Source organism: Castanea sativa, chromosome 9, assembly GCF_040712315.1.
Source record: "Castanea sativa cultivar Marrone di Chiusa Pesio chromosome 9, ASM4071231v1".
NCBI lineage: Eukaryota > Viridiplantae > Streptophyta > Magnoliopsida > Fagales > Fagaceae > Castanea > Castanea sativa.
In genome coordinates this window covers 35,263,994-35,280,512 of record NC_134021.1, presented here as the reverse complement: position 1 = coordinate 35,280,512, position 16,519 = coordinate 35,263,994, and the positions used below count along the sequence as shown (strand labels likewise).

Genomic DNA, 16,519 nt, shown 5'->3' with positions numbered 1-16,519 from the left:
ACACCAATACATTTTATGATAGCAAAAAAAAACTATTAATCAATAACTCTTTGCAGATGCCTCAAGCCAGTTAACCACAAAATCAACTCCATATATTGAAAGTGGTTCAAGTCTCCAACGACTATATGTCCATAAACTCACATCATAACCCACACCGCCAGATAAAATCAATCATTGGGTAGAAATGTTGCTGATTTCGTCCTTTTTTGGAGGTTTATATGGTGGCCGGTTTTCAAGTTCTGCTTCAGCAGCAGCGACATTCTCTTTAGCTTAATGATTCTTTCTTGACGAGATTCTTCTTGCTCCTCAAGTCTTCCATTTCGTTAAATTTTTCCCTCGTACCTACACCCCCTATACAACATGCTTAAATGACTAAAAAAATCTGAGAATAAATACAATCATGTGACAAGAAACGTACAACTACAAGGCACCACAAAAGATTCTTTCTTGACAAAATTTATAGCTGATTGTTCAAAAGTTATAAGATAGAAAACTTACTTTAACATACATTGTCCTCAATTTCGCCAGTGAAGGTAAAACCAGGCCAACGCAAGCATGGAACAGGCAAAAAATATAAGATGTGTAATCTAGTTTCCTGCTGATTAGAATTGAACAGTGAAAATGTTCCAGCATCTAACACCAGAGTCACAATAGAGTAGCCATTTCTCATAATTCCATAAATATAAGATGTGTACCTGATAATCATAAGCTACTATGTCAAGCACTTGGCTGTGAAATTCAAGAGAAAGATAGTCTCTAGCTTCTTTCAATGACAATATCACTCTTGAAATCCTAAATCCTCAGGTTTACATTCATTTACATTTTCTATAGGGGGTGCAAGTACGAGGGAAAAATATAAAGAAATGGAAGACCTAAAGAAGCAAGAAGAATCTCGTCAAGAAAGAATCATTAAAGCTAAAGAGAATCCCGCTACTACTAAAGCAGAACTTCAAAACTGGCCACCATATGAACCTCCAAAAATTGACGAAATCAGCAACATTTCTACCCAATCATTGATTTTATTTGGCGGTGTGGGTTATGATGTGAGTTTATGGACATATAGTCGTTGGAGACTTGAACGACTTTCAATATATGGAGTTGATTTTGTGGTTAACTGTCTGGAGGCATCTTCAAAGAGTTATGGTCTCTTGGCTGCGGGTGGTTTTCAAAGTTCATTAGGGATGGAGGGACAAATCCAGCTTCAAATCTATATTTGCTATTGTCCTACAAAAATGAAGAGTGTGTACATTTTTAAATCTAACATGAAGCACTAAACAAGGCAATTAATCATATTCCATTGGCTATATTAGTTAGGTAAAATTGATAGCAATAAGGCAATCACTTTCAGACTTTTTTTTTTTTTTTCTAGTGACGTAAACTCCTTTTTAATTAACACTTCAATGCATATATCATTTCCAATGGTAATGTGAGGATAATTAACACAATTTGTACAAGGTGCAATTAACAATAAACAATATTTTACTAATCAGTGGTTTTACAGTGCAAAAGATGGAAAAGATCAACTTTAATTGCTTCTATAATCTAAATATTTGTTTTTATTTTTATTTTATTACTTTCTTGTGCATACTTTCAGCAAAAAAAGGTAGATAAGTTGTTTTCAAACAAATAGTTAGAGCGTTTGAATATAGCTTTTTGCAAAATTTCCTATTTGCTTGTTCTACGTAAGTTGGTTCAAATATAGTTATACCAAAAGAGTGTTCAATTTTCCTCCCTAAAACTTTGCAAAATGTTTTATTTTTCAAGCTTCTATCTATCTTTGTGCGTACAGTTTATATATCCTACGTGGCTTAATAGAGTGATAAGACTTCGACAATATTAATTTATGAAGAAAAAAAAATTAGTACACAACAACAATTAATATATCAAAAACTTTTTTGTTTCCCATAAAAATAGTGTCAAACCTTGCCTAACCATATTGGATTATTAACAATTGCCCTAATGGTACTCGTTACCATGACCCTTAAAAAATTATGGAGCACAATGATTGGCATGTGAATTAAAAATTTAAGTGAAACAAATTTGTCCCTCACCCTATGCCACTTCAATCTCAAACATCCCCAAACCCCCAACACTGAAAGAAAACCTCATCGCCATAGTTGGGAAGATTGCCTCAACCGACAACCCCAACCTAGCAATACAGTGATAAACAACAACCTCCGTCCTTGTGTATTTTTATATAATCACTGAGTTGGGGTCATCGTTTGAGGCAATCGACTATAGTGTAGCAGTTTCCTTTCAGCTTTAGAGACTATGATATTTTGAATCCACAGAAGCAAGTTATTTTCTGCCACGTGTTTTTAATTTTAAAAACATATTAATTTTGTCAAAGTCATATACCACATCAACACTGTGTTAAGCCATATAAGACAAACAATTTGACTTCAGCACAAAAAGTGAACTTTCGAAAATTTTAGAGACAAAAAAAAAATATGAAAGATTAGGGACAAAAACGGTATTTTATAATTATTTATTTATTAAAAAATTATTATATTATATTATTGCCATATTATGGACAGTAAAACAACTTAATTAATCAATAAATCTCACTTACTTTATAAAATAGCTAGTTTGGGTGCAACATGTTGCCCCTTAGTGATAAATTCAAATAGACCTCTAATTTAACATGTACTTAAACGTAGAGTAGCTATTTAATAAGCGAATATCTATATACTATAGTTTCAGAGAACTTCTGTACTAAAGGCAATATCCAGTCTCAAAAAATTGGCCAAATATTTGTTATGAACAGAATAATCGAAATTCATACTTCAGAAAACTAGTATTAATCTGCATACCAAGGAACCAAATACAAACATAGTCCCTCATCATCATGTTTTCTTTGGTTACCAAATTAGTACCAAGTAACCAACATAGGTGAAAATAGTAAAAATTTAAAAAACACCATACCACTACTTGAGAGAACTTATTAATACCTGAAATAAAAAATATTTGCAATGGTCACCGGAAAGCGGCTGCGAGGACTTAATGATATGATGAAGATCCGTATCCATAAGTTCGTGAACCAAATACACGTCCTTGAAGCTCGTCCTGTGAATTGGCATCATAACATGAATCTCGCAACTTCATTTTCATGGTGAATATGTCTAAGAAGCTTCAACTCCCTTAGCATCCTCAACGCATCAATGCGATTCTCAAACACGTTGTTGATCTTCTTGATTGCAACTTTCTCATTGGTTTCCCTATTGATGGAAGAGCGTGCAACATGCTGCCCCTCTACCTATGGACTACCAAAAAAAATTTATAAAAATTTAGACTAAAGTACACTCAATACATTATAGTGTGCACATGACCACTTAACACATCAATAACACAAAACTGGTCACCCCCCCCACCCCCAACTTAATATATTGGGTTACGGATCAATATATTGGAAAAATACAAAAATCTATGAGAAAAATCGGAGTATTAAATAAATAATTAATAATCAAATATCAATCAATCCTCACGAAAAAAAATAAAAATAGTGGTTGACATCTCAAATATTCACGAGATATTATTTTTGTCATACTGATTATCACTTATCCAACACTATATCAAGGATATTTTTTTAAATTTAAATGTTGATAATAATGATTAACTAATAACAATAATATTTGCAGATAATAATAATAATAGTACTTGACAAATGAGTACTACCAACAACCAACAACTCTGTTTCTAAAACAAATGAATAAAAAAAAGTAGCTTGTCATAATTATGACCTACGGTTGAATTAGAGACTTAACTGCTTGATCTTTTGCCAAGTTTACAACTGCTATGACCAAAACTAAAAATTAATAATAATAAATAAATAAATAAGATTTTTCAGAGTATAGAGAGGTATCTCAAATTTCGGGAGCACACCAAAAATGGATTTAAAAAGCTGAAATGCTGTTTCGTTAATGGAGAAACTTGGGTCATCTTTGGGTTTGTTTTTTTGATTATCTGGGTCTTGGGGTCTGGGGCACAGGAAATCAAAGAAAGGAAAAGACCACTTAAAAGATCAGCCACAGGACTAGTTGTGCAACCCTCTTTGCTAGTTGTAACAATGATGAGAATCAAAGCCTATGTTAATCCATGGTCTCAGGACAGAAACTTCGTAGGAAAGAACTAAAAAGCATCACAAGACTACAAGTCAATGTCTATGATTTCGTTTTCATATTGGTCCTCCTATCCATTTTTATTAATAATTTTACCATGTATAATATGTTTTTGCCTACAACAATGAAATTCCTGCATTCCACGTCATTTTATATCTAGTAACAAGAAAGGGCACAATAATTATAACCACCAAGAGAAGTCCTTTAAATATGCAGTAGAATTAGGTCATAGTAGCATATGCATTGATTTCATTTAGACAAAGTGGAAAAAAAGAAGAGAATTTAGGCTGAAATTTTGAACTAAGAAAGGAATTTGTTTGAGATCTAGATGGTTTGCCTAAGATGCCACAGCGCTAATTGTGACATTCCCTTGTCTCTATATCTATTCCCTAATTGTTGCAGCTAAAGCTCATAGTAGCATGATGGTAACTATGCATATAATTTGTCAAAACAACATTTTTTATCTCAGACTGCTTATATTGTTAGTAGCATCCACAAAAAACAAGTTGTAAGAGTTTTCTTATGTATCAAAAGTACTCTGTCTGTAAGACATTTTTCTGCACATTCTGAACAGATGTGTCTTAGAGAACTACGAGAGAGGGTTGCCAAAGGAGGGGATTCCACAAAGTTGCATGAACCAGTAGTACATGACCATTCAAATGTTGAGCAAGGTATGTTTGATATCTTGCTAATATGTTGGATGTTTTGTTAATTAAAACATCCAAGACATGTTTGGATGTTGTCACTTTTGTGCATTATAATTGTTGTTGCTGCTTGAAACACAACATGCCACAATTATGATAAAAGGAGATATTCTTGAATATATACACACATTTTTTTTTTTTAAAGAAGCTATGGAAAGAAAACGAATTATTTTTAGCTAAGAAATTACTTAAAACAATAATGTAGGACAACAGCACCAGAGACTCTTTCTTGATTAAATTGATGGAAAAGCTTTGGAAAAATATTGAGGTATTCTAAATTATGGAAGAGGGTGTTTTGGATATATAGGTAGGCTTTGAAGAGGATCAATTTTGTGGCAAACTTAATTTTCAATGTTGTAACAGATTTGGCAGGTAGATGCAAAACTCAGTTTTTAGTTGCTGTTGTGATGCAGTTCCGAGATTGCTGCTTTTAGAGGGTTGTTGAAGGTGGTAGAAATGAGGGTCTTATTATAGTAACCATAGGCTTTGATGGGGCTTGCTTGAGGTTCTTTATGATTTAAATTGACAGCAAAAGTGAAGAGAACAGTGCACCAAAGTCCATAATTGACTCATGAACATCACTACAGCCAATTTTTGACAAAATCTGGAATCAAAGTACCTTTGACTCCTACAATTTGAAAGAAGGAAAATAAATAAATAAAATCCACTAAAATAAGAAACTAACATAACACAAACTTCAAACCTGGATTTAAACTTGTCCATTCAAGCTCCAAGTGGGCTTGGCATGATCTGGCATGTGCCAAATCAATTATTGGGCATTGGAAGTAGCATTTCAACAACTATAAATGGTATTTGACACCACTGCCAACCTCCATACTCTATCCTATCTAGTACAAGTGCATTTTCCTGGTTTGTCAGTAGAAGGTCTTAGATTCCATTAGCCTTTTCTTTTTTGTTTTTCCCCTGAACTAAATTTCATTAAACTTAATTAGAAATAAGGAAACATATTGGATATATTGAATTTGCTAAACTTTCATTCCTATTATCCAAATACCAGTGATATCAACAGTAGTGACATTACTTTTATATTTCCATATTTTCAATTTTAAGGAGAAATAGGCATTAAGGAGAAATAGGCATTAGGGTATGTCTGGTATGATGTTGTAGGGATGGGATTTGATATTATTTCCCTCGGAATTAGTATTGTTACGAATCACTACTTTAGGAGGAACCTTCGATTGCCACACCATTTTCCAAGGAAACTAAATATCAGAAGAAGGGGATAGAGCATGGTAAAATCCTCTGACCTCAAAACCTTTACTTATTGCTGCTTTCCAACAAACCTTATCAACACCATAGCCCCATACATCTATGGAATAAAGCATACCCCAACACAAATCCAACGTTTCCTCCTACTTATCAAAAAAAAAAATCCCCACACCATACATCCTCCCAAAATTTCACATAGTACTATCACCCACGTTGGCACATCATACCAAAGAATTTTAGAAAAAGCCAAACAACCACTTCTAACACATACTAACAACATTTTTCCCTAATAGAAAATGCAGATACATTGTACGAGAAAAAACAATATCATATATAATAAATAAAATTTATAATTTATATTTCATTTACTCGTTTTCATTTCTAATATGTTATATCATTTTATAGAATTTATATATATGTAATTTTGTATAAACTATTCTTGGGCATCAGGAATAGCTATTCCCATCTCTTAAGGAATAATTATTTTTTAGGAATAGCTTTTAAGAAAATTATTTTTTATGGAATATGAAAATTAGTTGTAAATGGTTTACATATATTTTAAGAAACCCTACTTAAAGCTTAAGAGGTTGCTTACCCAATTGCTAAAGCACCTGACCACTGTAGCAAGAAGCCTAGAACTGCTGATGTGAGATAGCCAATGTATTGTTAAAATTCCAATCAAAGGAGAGGGCACCAGGGGAATCTAACAAAGGAATCAAAGCAACCAGAAACAATAAAGTGATCGGCGTTGTCTTCCACATCAAGCTGTTCAAAGATTCAGCATCCTTGGTAAGATGCAATTATGAGGACTTCAAGGAAAAAAGACTACGAGAGAGAGAGCTTGATACTTACGCCAAGGCTGTCCAATTTTCCTGCTGCTGCAAACTGGACCAGAGGATCTTGTTGATTGCACTTGGTATTATCCAAGCCAATGCTATCCAAGCACCAAAGAGGTCAAATTGGAGATCGGTCACCGTAGCCACAGCAACACCAATAGAAACAATTGTCAATGCAAGCACCTGAAACATTCCATTGGCAATATTTCAAACACAAAGCAGGATGCTATAGCACATTACATTACCAACTTATGCTGATCAAGCAATAGTTTCTAAAGGTCAGTTAGTCATTCAACAAGTATGAGTGTTACATTCCACATACTCAGACCATTATAATCACCTAACTAGTATCTTATAGAACTGATGAATTTCTCAAGGCCTAAAGAGGCAAGGAGAGTATGTTTTTGAAGAGGGGGGCTCGAAAGTGGTGAAAGCAATCAAGTACAAGTTTGAAAGCCAGTTACGTGGCACAAGACTGCATTCCCAAAACAGAAGGCTCTACTGCAAAATACTCTCCCAAGAGAATAGATTTCACACTGATGCCATTTATTCTACTAGTCAATGTCATGCACAAAAATTCCTAAATGAAGTTGACGTAGGACGAATTGGGGAATTTGTCCACGTGTGTTTGTGGTGGGTCAAGGTTTAGGAGGATTTGTGGAAATACGATTTTTGAGTTGTTAATGAAAGGGTTATGGGATTGTGTTAGGAATTAAAAAAAGGTTTGATGAGTTATTTGATGACTATTTGGTATAAGAAAGTATGTGGAGATTTCAGGTTCTGATAGGTAATATAAAGGCTTGATTTGGAGTTTTAAAGAAGAAGAATTAGAGAAGTTTGTATGATAAGGGCTGCATGAATAGTCATTTGGAGAAAGAAAAGAATAAGAAGAAAGTAAGATGAGAAAAGGAGGAAGAAAAGAAAATGGGCCTCTATGCTCCAAACATTCAATAAATTTTACTATTAATCCATTCTCCATCTGCCTTAAATAAATTGAGCACAATTTATATAAGACCTTTTCTTTTACTAGTAGTATTAGCACTCCTATTACTAGGACTCCTACTTTGACTAGTAAACAAAACACTAATAAAATACTAACTCGGACTCAAAGAAAATAAAACCCACAATTTGACATAGTCCCTCATCATCATGTTTTCTTTGTGGGTGGAACTTAGTAAAGCAGCTCCGAGATTGCGTGTTTCTCAAAAAAAATTCTGAAAAAAAAAAAACGCAAATGCCAAAACGCAGCTTATCAGCTGTATCCAAACACAGCTTTAGGATCTCCTAGAAGATCCTAGACTCAATCGAATTACCCTCCATTCTCAGGAATTGCAGAAATTACAGATTTGCCCCTGAATACGGAAATTGCCCATAACTAATTAAATAAAACCTGGTTTAACCCTAAAAAATCAGACCATTAAAACTACATAACCTTCCCTTCAATTGGAATTAACATGTGGACCCCATATAAAATAATTCTTGAATAGGCAAATGTGCAAAGTAATTGCAAATTAATACTCCATGGCTGCATCAAAAGTTGTCAAAGTCCAATTCACTGCACATTTTCAATTTATGCAGACATACAATATAGATGTTTAGACACATGGAAAAAGTTGTTTTTATCTGATCACTGATAGCCATGAATCATTCAATATAAAGAAATTCTTGTAGTCAACATTGGACGTTGTTGCATCAATATACAGATAATAAACAATATCTGTATAAAAAATAAATACCTAAGAACAATACACTATTTCCATGAGGACATCAATGTTGCCAAAGAGAGAGCAGTCACCTTGGAGAAAGAAACTTTCTTCTTGTATAATATAAATTCTGCCAGAACAATTGATGGCGTTACAGCAATCTTGGACATCTGATAAAAACCCACACTGAAATGTAGGTACTAGAGTCAGAGTGTCAGAAATAGAATAATTAATCCTTAGAAAATTATGTATCTCACCTATTGTATGTTAGGCTGACATTAGCAAGGCCAGTAGATAGAGACATAACAGTGCCAAGAGTAATTAAAGTAGATAGACGTGTTGCTTTTGAGGAAGGAGATGCCGGCAGGATAGAAAAGGCATTTAGAATGGCCATTAAGAACCAGCTTACAACATAGTGAATAAAAGTAAGAAATATAGGGAACTTGAATTTGACATTATTAAGCACCTGAAAAAACAAGGACAGAAAAGTTAGAAGCAGGGAACAGTGACTACATAAATCAAATAGGGCATTATACAGTTAGATTAGATATGTAAAAAGGAGGCTATACAAACCAATTTATACATGAAAATAATACCAACAGCAACCACAAAATTGAAGGTAAGAGCAGCAATGGGGCCACAAAAAGCATTGCCGTTGACGCTTTACACCTTCAGATGAGCGAAATTTATTAAAAAGAGAAGCTCGTAGCTCCTCTAGTGCTCTACCTGAGTTGATGGAAAAAAAGAGAGAAAGATTAATAAACCACATCAAGGAGACAAAGATTTTACAATTGCAACAACAACAACAACAACAACCAAGCCTTAATTCCCAAATTTTGGAGTCAACTATAGATTCTCAATAGACTAGTTAGTATCAACCACATGTATTCTTTTCCGTCATTCTATTCTAACAAAGTCATACTCTTTGTTACCTTCTTAATTGACATGTCATTTTTTACTACCTCTACTAATTTTATTTTAAGTGGTCATCTACCTCTTTTTGTTCCTCGACTTGAATTAAGCAACTCTCCGGCATCTTTTCATCAGTAAAGGGCTACCACTATCTTAGTGAATTTCCTCATTTTCAACTCTATCTTTACTTGTATTTCTACTTATTCATCTTAACAGTCTCATTTCAATTACATTTCCAAATTGACTTGTTCAATGTAAACTACTTACACTGACATCCCCAAATTGACTAAAAAAATGTGTTATAAAGTGTGTTGATTCACATTAAGCTTTGAGTTACCTTTTTTGAATCTTATGCCGTCTCGTATAATGAGGAGGAGGTCTTGCATGTCCCTCGTCAGATGCCTCAGGCCCAGCATTGTGTCCATGTTTGTGCCCCCCCTGTCCCAATAGGAGGTGCCTTTGATATGCGTTTCGGCCGACCTTCTGCCACTGCAGGTAACCCAACAGTCTGCTCAGCCTGAACAGGGGGTAGGCCGATGGCTAAAGAAGGGGCAGTAGATGTACTGTGGGAGGGTGGCTCCTGCTACATGTTAGGTGGAGTTGGATCAATACCCAAGTCAAAGGATGAAATGGGTAACAGCTGAGGAAATGACCGTGGACTGTGTGGACGAATGTCAGACCCAGGACAAGGATGTGGGGTGGGTGTTAGGATGGTGAGGCGAGGAGATGGATGTGGGGTGGGTGAAGGGATAGTGGGGGTAGGGGATGGATGTGGGGTGGATGAAGGGATGGTAAGGCTAGGGGATGGATGTGGGGTGGATGGAGAAGGATCGGGGGTAGGGACAACCCGAGGGCTAGCAACAGGCGGACGAGGGCGACATTCGACCGGGGTTGTGCTCATGCTTGGGCCCTCAGTAGTGCTTGGGCCTGCAGGAGTAGGTGCCTCCTCATTCGGGGCCTCAGGGATAGGAGGTTGTACACGTTCAATTGCATGCACTGCCGTCAGGACCTCAGTAATGTCCGTGTGGTCCTCCGTGCCCACTGGGTGACGCCTCAACAAACGGACGTATCCTTCAATCTGCACATGGAAAAACCACACATATTAGTAACGCAATACAAAATCAACAATGCCAATCGATAATAAAACAAATGTTGGTTCAGAATTGGTTCTGCTAGTAATAATTGCATATTATAGGGAGACCAAGTGCTAAGCAGAAAATGTAGTAACATATATCATGTTATCTAAATAGTGGTTTCATGCTATTTTAGTACGGTACGATGTAGAAGACATTGAGAAGTTACCAGCAGAGTCACTATAGCACCGGGCCTATCTATGAACCTCCGAGTTATCCTTTTGAACCAGTCATGGTACTCGTGCTGTTGAGGCATATCGCCAAGCACTGCTTCACAACGCCGTTGAAGGCGATTACCCCACTCATCGATATGCACAGCATGTTTTCGCGTCCAATCAACACCAACCTTACCCCTCAAATCAATGCCATGAAGCACTGTGTCAGTGTCAACATTGCGGGGAATTTCTTGGATCATCCCAAATTAACGAACGACACGATCCGATGTATGTTTTTCTACTAGGTGGAAACATACAAGTGGCACCGTTGCCATCCACACGGCCCTCCCTGCAACGCACCACGGCGGAAGGTCCTCTAACTTAGCTTCATATGGCTGCCACACCACCTACAACAGCCAAAAAACAAGTACACAACACATTAGGCGACAATGTTTATATTTCAAAGCTCACCAAACCTATATCTTATTCCTAAACATGTAAAACAATGCATTTTCATACCTGGCCTGGCAACATTGAAGCTATTTGCTCGCGATATCTGTCCCTGAAGATGTGGGCGGGCCTATTTTTCTTGTTTGGGACCCACAACCACCTACAATCAAGAACAATAGATCAATATCTACAACTTTCGTACTGAGATAATTCCAATGTTAAAACTATAATGTAATCACATATAACTACTAAGATAATCTTATAGATATTTACTTAATTAATAATATCACTATAATAAGAAATAGTCCTTATAAAACACAAAGCACATACAAGCCACATGACAATCACAAAATTAAAGTATATTAACGTAATAATATATATTGAACCTCTATTTGAAATTTACGCAATGTTGACATAAAAATTTGCTAGAAGCCTTTAAAATAAATAAATAAAATCAATTTACATGATTGTGGGCTTAGGTAATGATCACATAATGTATATAACGTGCATGAGGTAAAGACTTACTTCAAGGACAGTGGACCACGCACTGGAGGACCATAAGCACCCACTGGCAGGCCATGCTCAACTGCGGGGCACAAATAGGGGAACCTGGCCCATGCCCAATACTGGAGTAACAGTAAGCACCCACCAATCTGACTAGTGTCCTCGCTTGCCCTGCATAGCTCTCGGTACAACCATGCAAGGCAAGCACTTCCCCAACTACACCTTCGTGGGTTACGAAGGTCTTCCAACTACTGCACCCACATTAGATGCACCCTATCGCCGGATTTGTCCATGAATATTGTGTCCCCCAGTAGCGCTAGGATGTAGCATCGTGCATACTTATGCAGCTGGTCCTCTTCAGCATTAGGCGACAATGGATTAGCAACTTGCTCCAAAAGCCGGTTGATGAAAATCCTCTGACCAGTAAGTTGCTTATGATTGTCTTGATTTATAGGTTCAAAGCCAAGGAACTCTCGGCACACATCCACCCAAGTTTTCTGCGTGCTCCCTGTTATAGCGTCCCCATCAACAGGAAGCCCGAGAAGAACCTCCACATCCTGCAATGTGATGGTGATTTCACCATGTGGCATGTGGAAGGTGTGAGTCTCGGGCCGCCATCGCTCCACTAAGGCCGTTATCAGACCATGGTCGATCTCTCTACTCGAGACCCAAAGGAGTCCCTCCAAACCAACTGCCTTAATGATGTTCCTCACTCGGTCGTCCACCATTGGCTCCCGATTGGAGAACTCTGAACTACGGCTACGGCAGGTAACGGATCCTGGATCCTACACAGAATAGAACCGTGGATTAATATATGACAACAAATGCATGTACATTGTATGAATTAAATGCATGTACATTAGTGATTAATTTAGTGTTGTGTTTTACCTGCCCATTCCAAATAGCTTCGGACCGATGCTTGAGCTGCTTTGACAACACTAACCTGTCAATGGGTCCAGGCTCTGTATAGTCAATCCGCCCAGTATTTGCAGCAGCCATACTGCACAAGAATCATAAGCACTTAGTTTGAGACATGAACACACAATATGCTTATGGAACTAGGTATGAGTTAGAGCAACTAAAGCCAATTTGTACAACGAGAATTCAGTAAAAGATGAAAGACTAAACCAAAAGCAAGAAAAAGAGTAGTAGTAGCAATCAACTGCAGCCAAACCAGATTAGAATTAAGCCACTAAGATGCAACTAGAAAACAACCCAGATTGTTAAAACTCAACCCCTTAGAAAAAAAAAAACACAATAATTCCCACACAAATCCAGGAAAATCATAGAAGAAAAATTCAAATGGTCCCATCCATGTACATCAAGGTAGCCAGAGAAACATCAGTTGGTTCAAATTGAGCATGCATTTGAACATCCTATGGAAATTAAAAAGAACCATTATTTTATATAACTTCATAGAGAAATCTACCAATGTATTGGAGGAGATCTCTTGGAGAGAAAAAAAAGGGCATATTATTCTTATTGTGGCTAAAAGGAGGTGTTAGGGAAAGAATTTCCCAATTATATAATGCAATTGTGCAGGAGAGGCAAATTTTGGGTTCAGTTCTTATTGCGAAAAAATGCATAGACCACAGAGTTGTCAGGCAGCCTTGGAATTTTAATTAAATTTTTTTTTAAGATACACTTAAGACTAACCTGAATTTTTGTGTATATGATCCATGAATACACTTACACTAACCAGAATTTTTTTGTATATGCTCCATGAATACACTTACACTAATCTACAGCTTAATCTACAGCTTAATCTCTTTTCTGTATCACATTCTATTTGACATCATTAAGAAGCTTTGATTCAGCAACATTACTTGCTTCCTAATTAACACAATCAGGTCCAACTGTCATTCCCACAAGTAATGCATGATTTGAACCACAAACTCTGCTGGTTGTCAATCATCCAGCCTGAAAAATGACAAATCAAAGCCTGCAACTAATAACCAATCTATCCGGCCAATGTTTATGACAACAAACCCTGTTACATTGACCAGATTCCAATGAAAGCCCGTGCTCATCCTCAGAGGCAGATACGAGTTCATCAGTGTTTTTATCAATGTGGTGTATAGTTTACCTGAGTTGAATTTTTCTAATAGTATAAAATTAGAAGTGCCTAGAAAATGCGATTTGACTTAAAGCAAGGTCATTGACAGTCTACACAGACAGTGAGTTTGTCTATGTTTGGATCTAATTTAGAAAGATTTTTGTATTTGATTTCACAAAAAATCATCAGACCCAGAATCTGAAAATTAATTAAAAAAGTCCATAGAATCCCATCCAGAAAGAAATGTTCTCTAAAAACTACCAAAGTGGGGGGGGGGGGGAATCAAACTCTCTTACTCGTTCAAAAAAAAAGTTAGGAACACAATTTTCATGAAAAATAATGGTTTTATTGTGTCCTTGCACTAATTACACACTAGCCTACATCAATTCAGCATACCACCACGGCCAAAGCAAACCCAAAACCCCAAAATCCCAAACCAAACACACACAGAAAATACCCATTCTGAATAAAGAAAGATTCAACGCAAAATACATGAACAAAGAAAAAAGGAAAAGACCATTCACTTACAGTTTTCTCTGTGAGCAAGGGAGGCAGTGGAGGCGCAGAGCAAGGGTTATCAGTTTTGAGAGACCGCGTAGCCTGATGGAAAATGGTGGAGACTGAGTGAGAGAATAGTGGTGAGTGAGTGAGAGTGGAGAGGGTGAGCGAGTGAGTGAGAGTGGAGAGGGTGAGCGAGTGAGAGAGGCTGAGGTTCGGTGTGTGAGAGTGAGAGGGAGAGTGAGAGAGAGTCTGCTGTGTAAGAGAGAGAGGAGAGCATCTGTGCGAGAGGCGTTAAATTTGAAAAAAACCCAAATTGAAATCGAGTCTTACAAACTCGGTTTCCCATTTTCCACGTGGCACAACCACGTCAGATCCAGATGGCCACGTCACATAAATCGAGTCTTAGAGACTCGATTTCCAAGTGGATGCCACCTGGAAAAAACGCCACATCAAACTCAAAAACTGAGTCTCAAAGGCTCGATTTTTAGGCCTAAAATCGAGCCTCTAAAAATCGAGATGTTAGTAAATGATATAGTTTGGGAACCGGACCTGCTAACTATATAGTTAGAAACTGAGGGTTAATTTACTATTTTCGCCTCTCCAAAACAAACCCAAGACTGTTTGGCAACTAAACCCGGTTAACATTTCCTTCTTAAAAGCACAAAAAACTCACCTTTTGTGGGACCCATCTACTGTCCATCTTGCAGAAAGCACAGAACTGCTGCCCGATTTGCTAAGATTTTGTTAATGTACGCCTCAAGGCACAAACTAATTAATTATTTTTAAAAATATTTTTTTAAAAATTAAATAAATATTAACAATTTTTTTAATCCAAAAAAATATTTTAATTCTAAATAAATGTTTCAAAAAATGGATGGTTTCATTTCTCTTTTTTGCTTTCCCATTTATTTCCAGCAACCTCTGTCTTCACCTCTCAAACCCCAAACCCAAAAGACCACCCAAATTTGTTTTCTTCTTTCCATTTTTTAAGCTTGTATTGTCTTTCTTTAACACTTGCATTACTGTCTTTCTGTTTTTTCATTGACACCTTTTTGTCTTGTGCTATTTATTTCTTCAATTCTCCACAAAAAAAAAAACCAAATATATGTAGGGGAACCCGTGTGTGCTTCTTGCAAGCTACTTTAAGTTCTTGTGTCTTCCATTATGTCACCCACTTTACTTTGATGTATATAAAGTAAAATGCATGAGTTGCTATACTGATCTAGTTGTTCTTAACCAAGCATTCACAGTGAAGAAATGGAGGAACATGAAAAAAAAAAAGGCAGAACCCAGCAGCTTCGGGCATATCTCAATACAAAAATTCGAAAAAATCCTTGACCATCAAGATCTTCTTTGATCTAATCTTGACCTCATTTTAAACCCATAAGCCAAAAAAACCAAAGCTTTCAAGCTTCAACCTTTTTTAACAGAGAGAAAAAATAAATAAGAAAAAGAAATCACAGAGTTTTGAGGAAAAGAGCCCCTCCGGCCACAGATCAAGCCTCCCTTCAATCACGCCTCTCTTCAGTCAGCAACTTCCTCAGCTGGATGGGCTCTCTTTGGCTAGCCAAATGCTTCGGATGCAGCAGATTTTTGAGAGGAAGAGAAGTGAGAGGAGGAAGAAAGAAGTTTATGGAAGAGTAAAGGAAAAAAAGAAGAAGAAGAAAAAGAAAAGAAACAAAGAAAAAGAAAGGAAAAAGAGCCAATAGTAATAAGTAGATGTGACAATACACTGTCATTGGGGGCCACCAGTGTACCATAATTACACTTTTGCCACTGAGTTAATAAACTCATAACTTGGAAACAAGCCATCGGTTTTTCCAAAATTGATAACTCAAAGTTGAAAAAACTCAGTTTTGTTAACTAAATGAACAAACAAAAAATTGGTCAAACAATGTTTCTTTATGTGGGCCCCACGGATTTTGGATGATGAGTTAACAAAACTGAGTTTTGTTAACTCAGTTATGCAAAATCCAAACAAGCCCTTAAGGCTTTGACAAGCCTGTGGGTTCAATACTTTATTCTTAAATATGTTTTTAATTTCCATAGCTATAACTCATTTTTTTGAGTTATCAATTATGAGAGCTGAGAATAAAAACTAAACCAAACACGGGAACCTGATGTGGGGCTCACAAAATTTGGGTTTTGAGTGATAAAAATTGAGAATTTAGTGATGAAAATTGCTAAACCAAACACTCAAGTGCCATAGAAAATTAA

General features: G+C 36.6%; 1 pseudogene; it reads right to left on the bottom strand.

Moving 5' to 3' along the window:
• Positions 1-6,643: 6,643 nt before the first annotated feature.
• LOC142611332 (nucleotide-sugar uncharacterized transporter 1-like) lies at positions 6,644-9,368 on the bottom strand (annotated as a pseudogene).
• Positions 9,369-16,519: the final 7,151 nt, after the last annotated feature.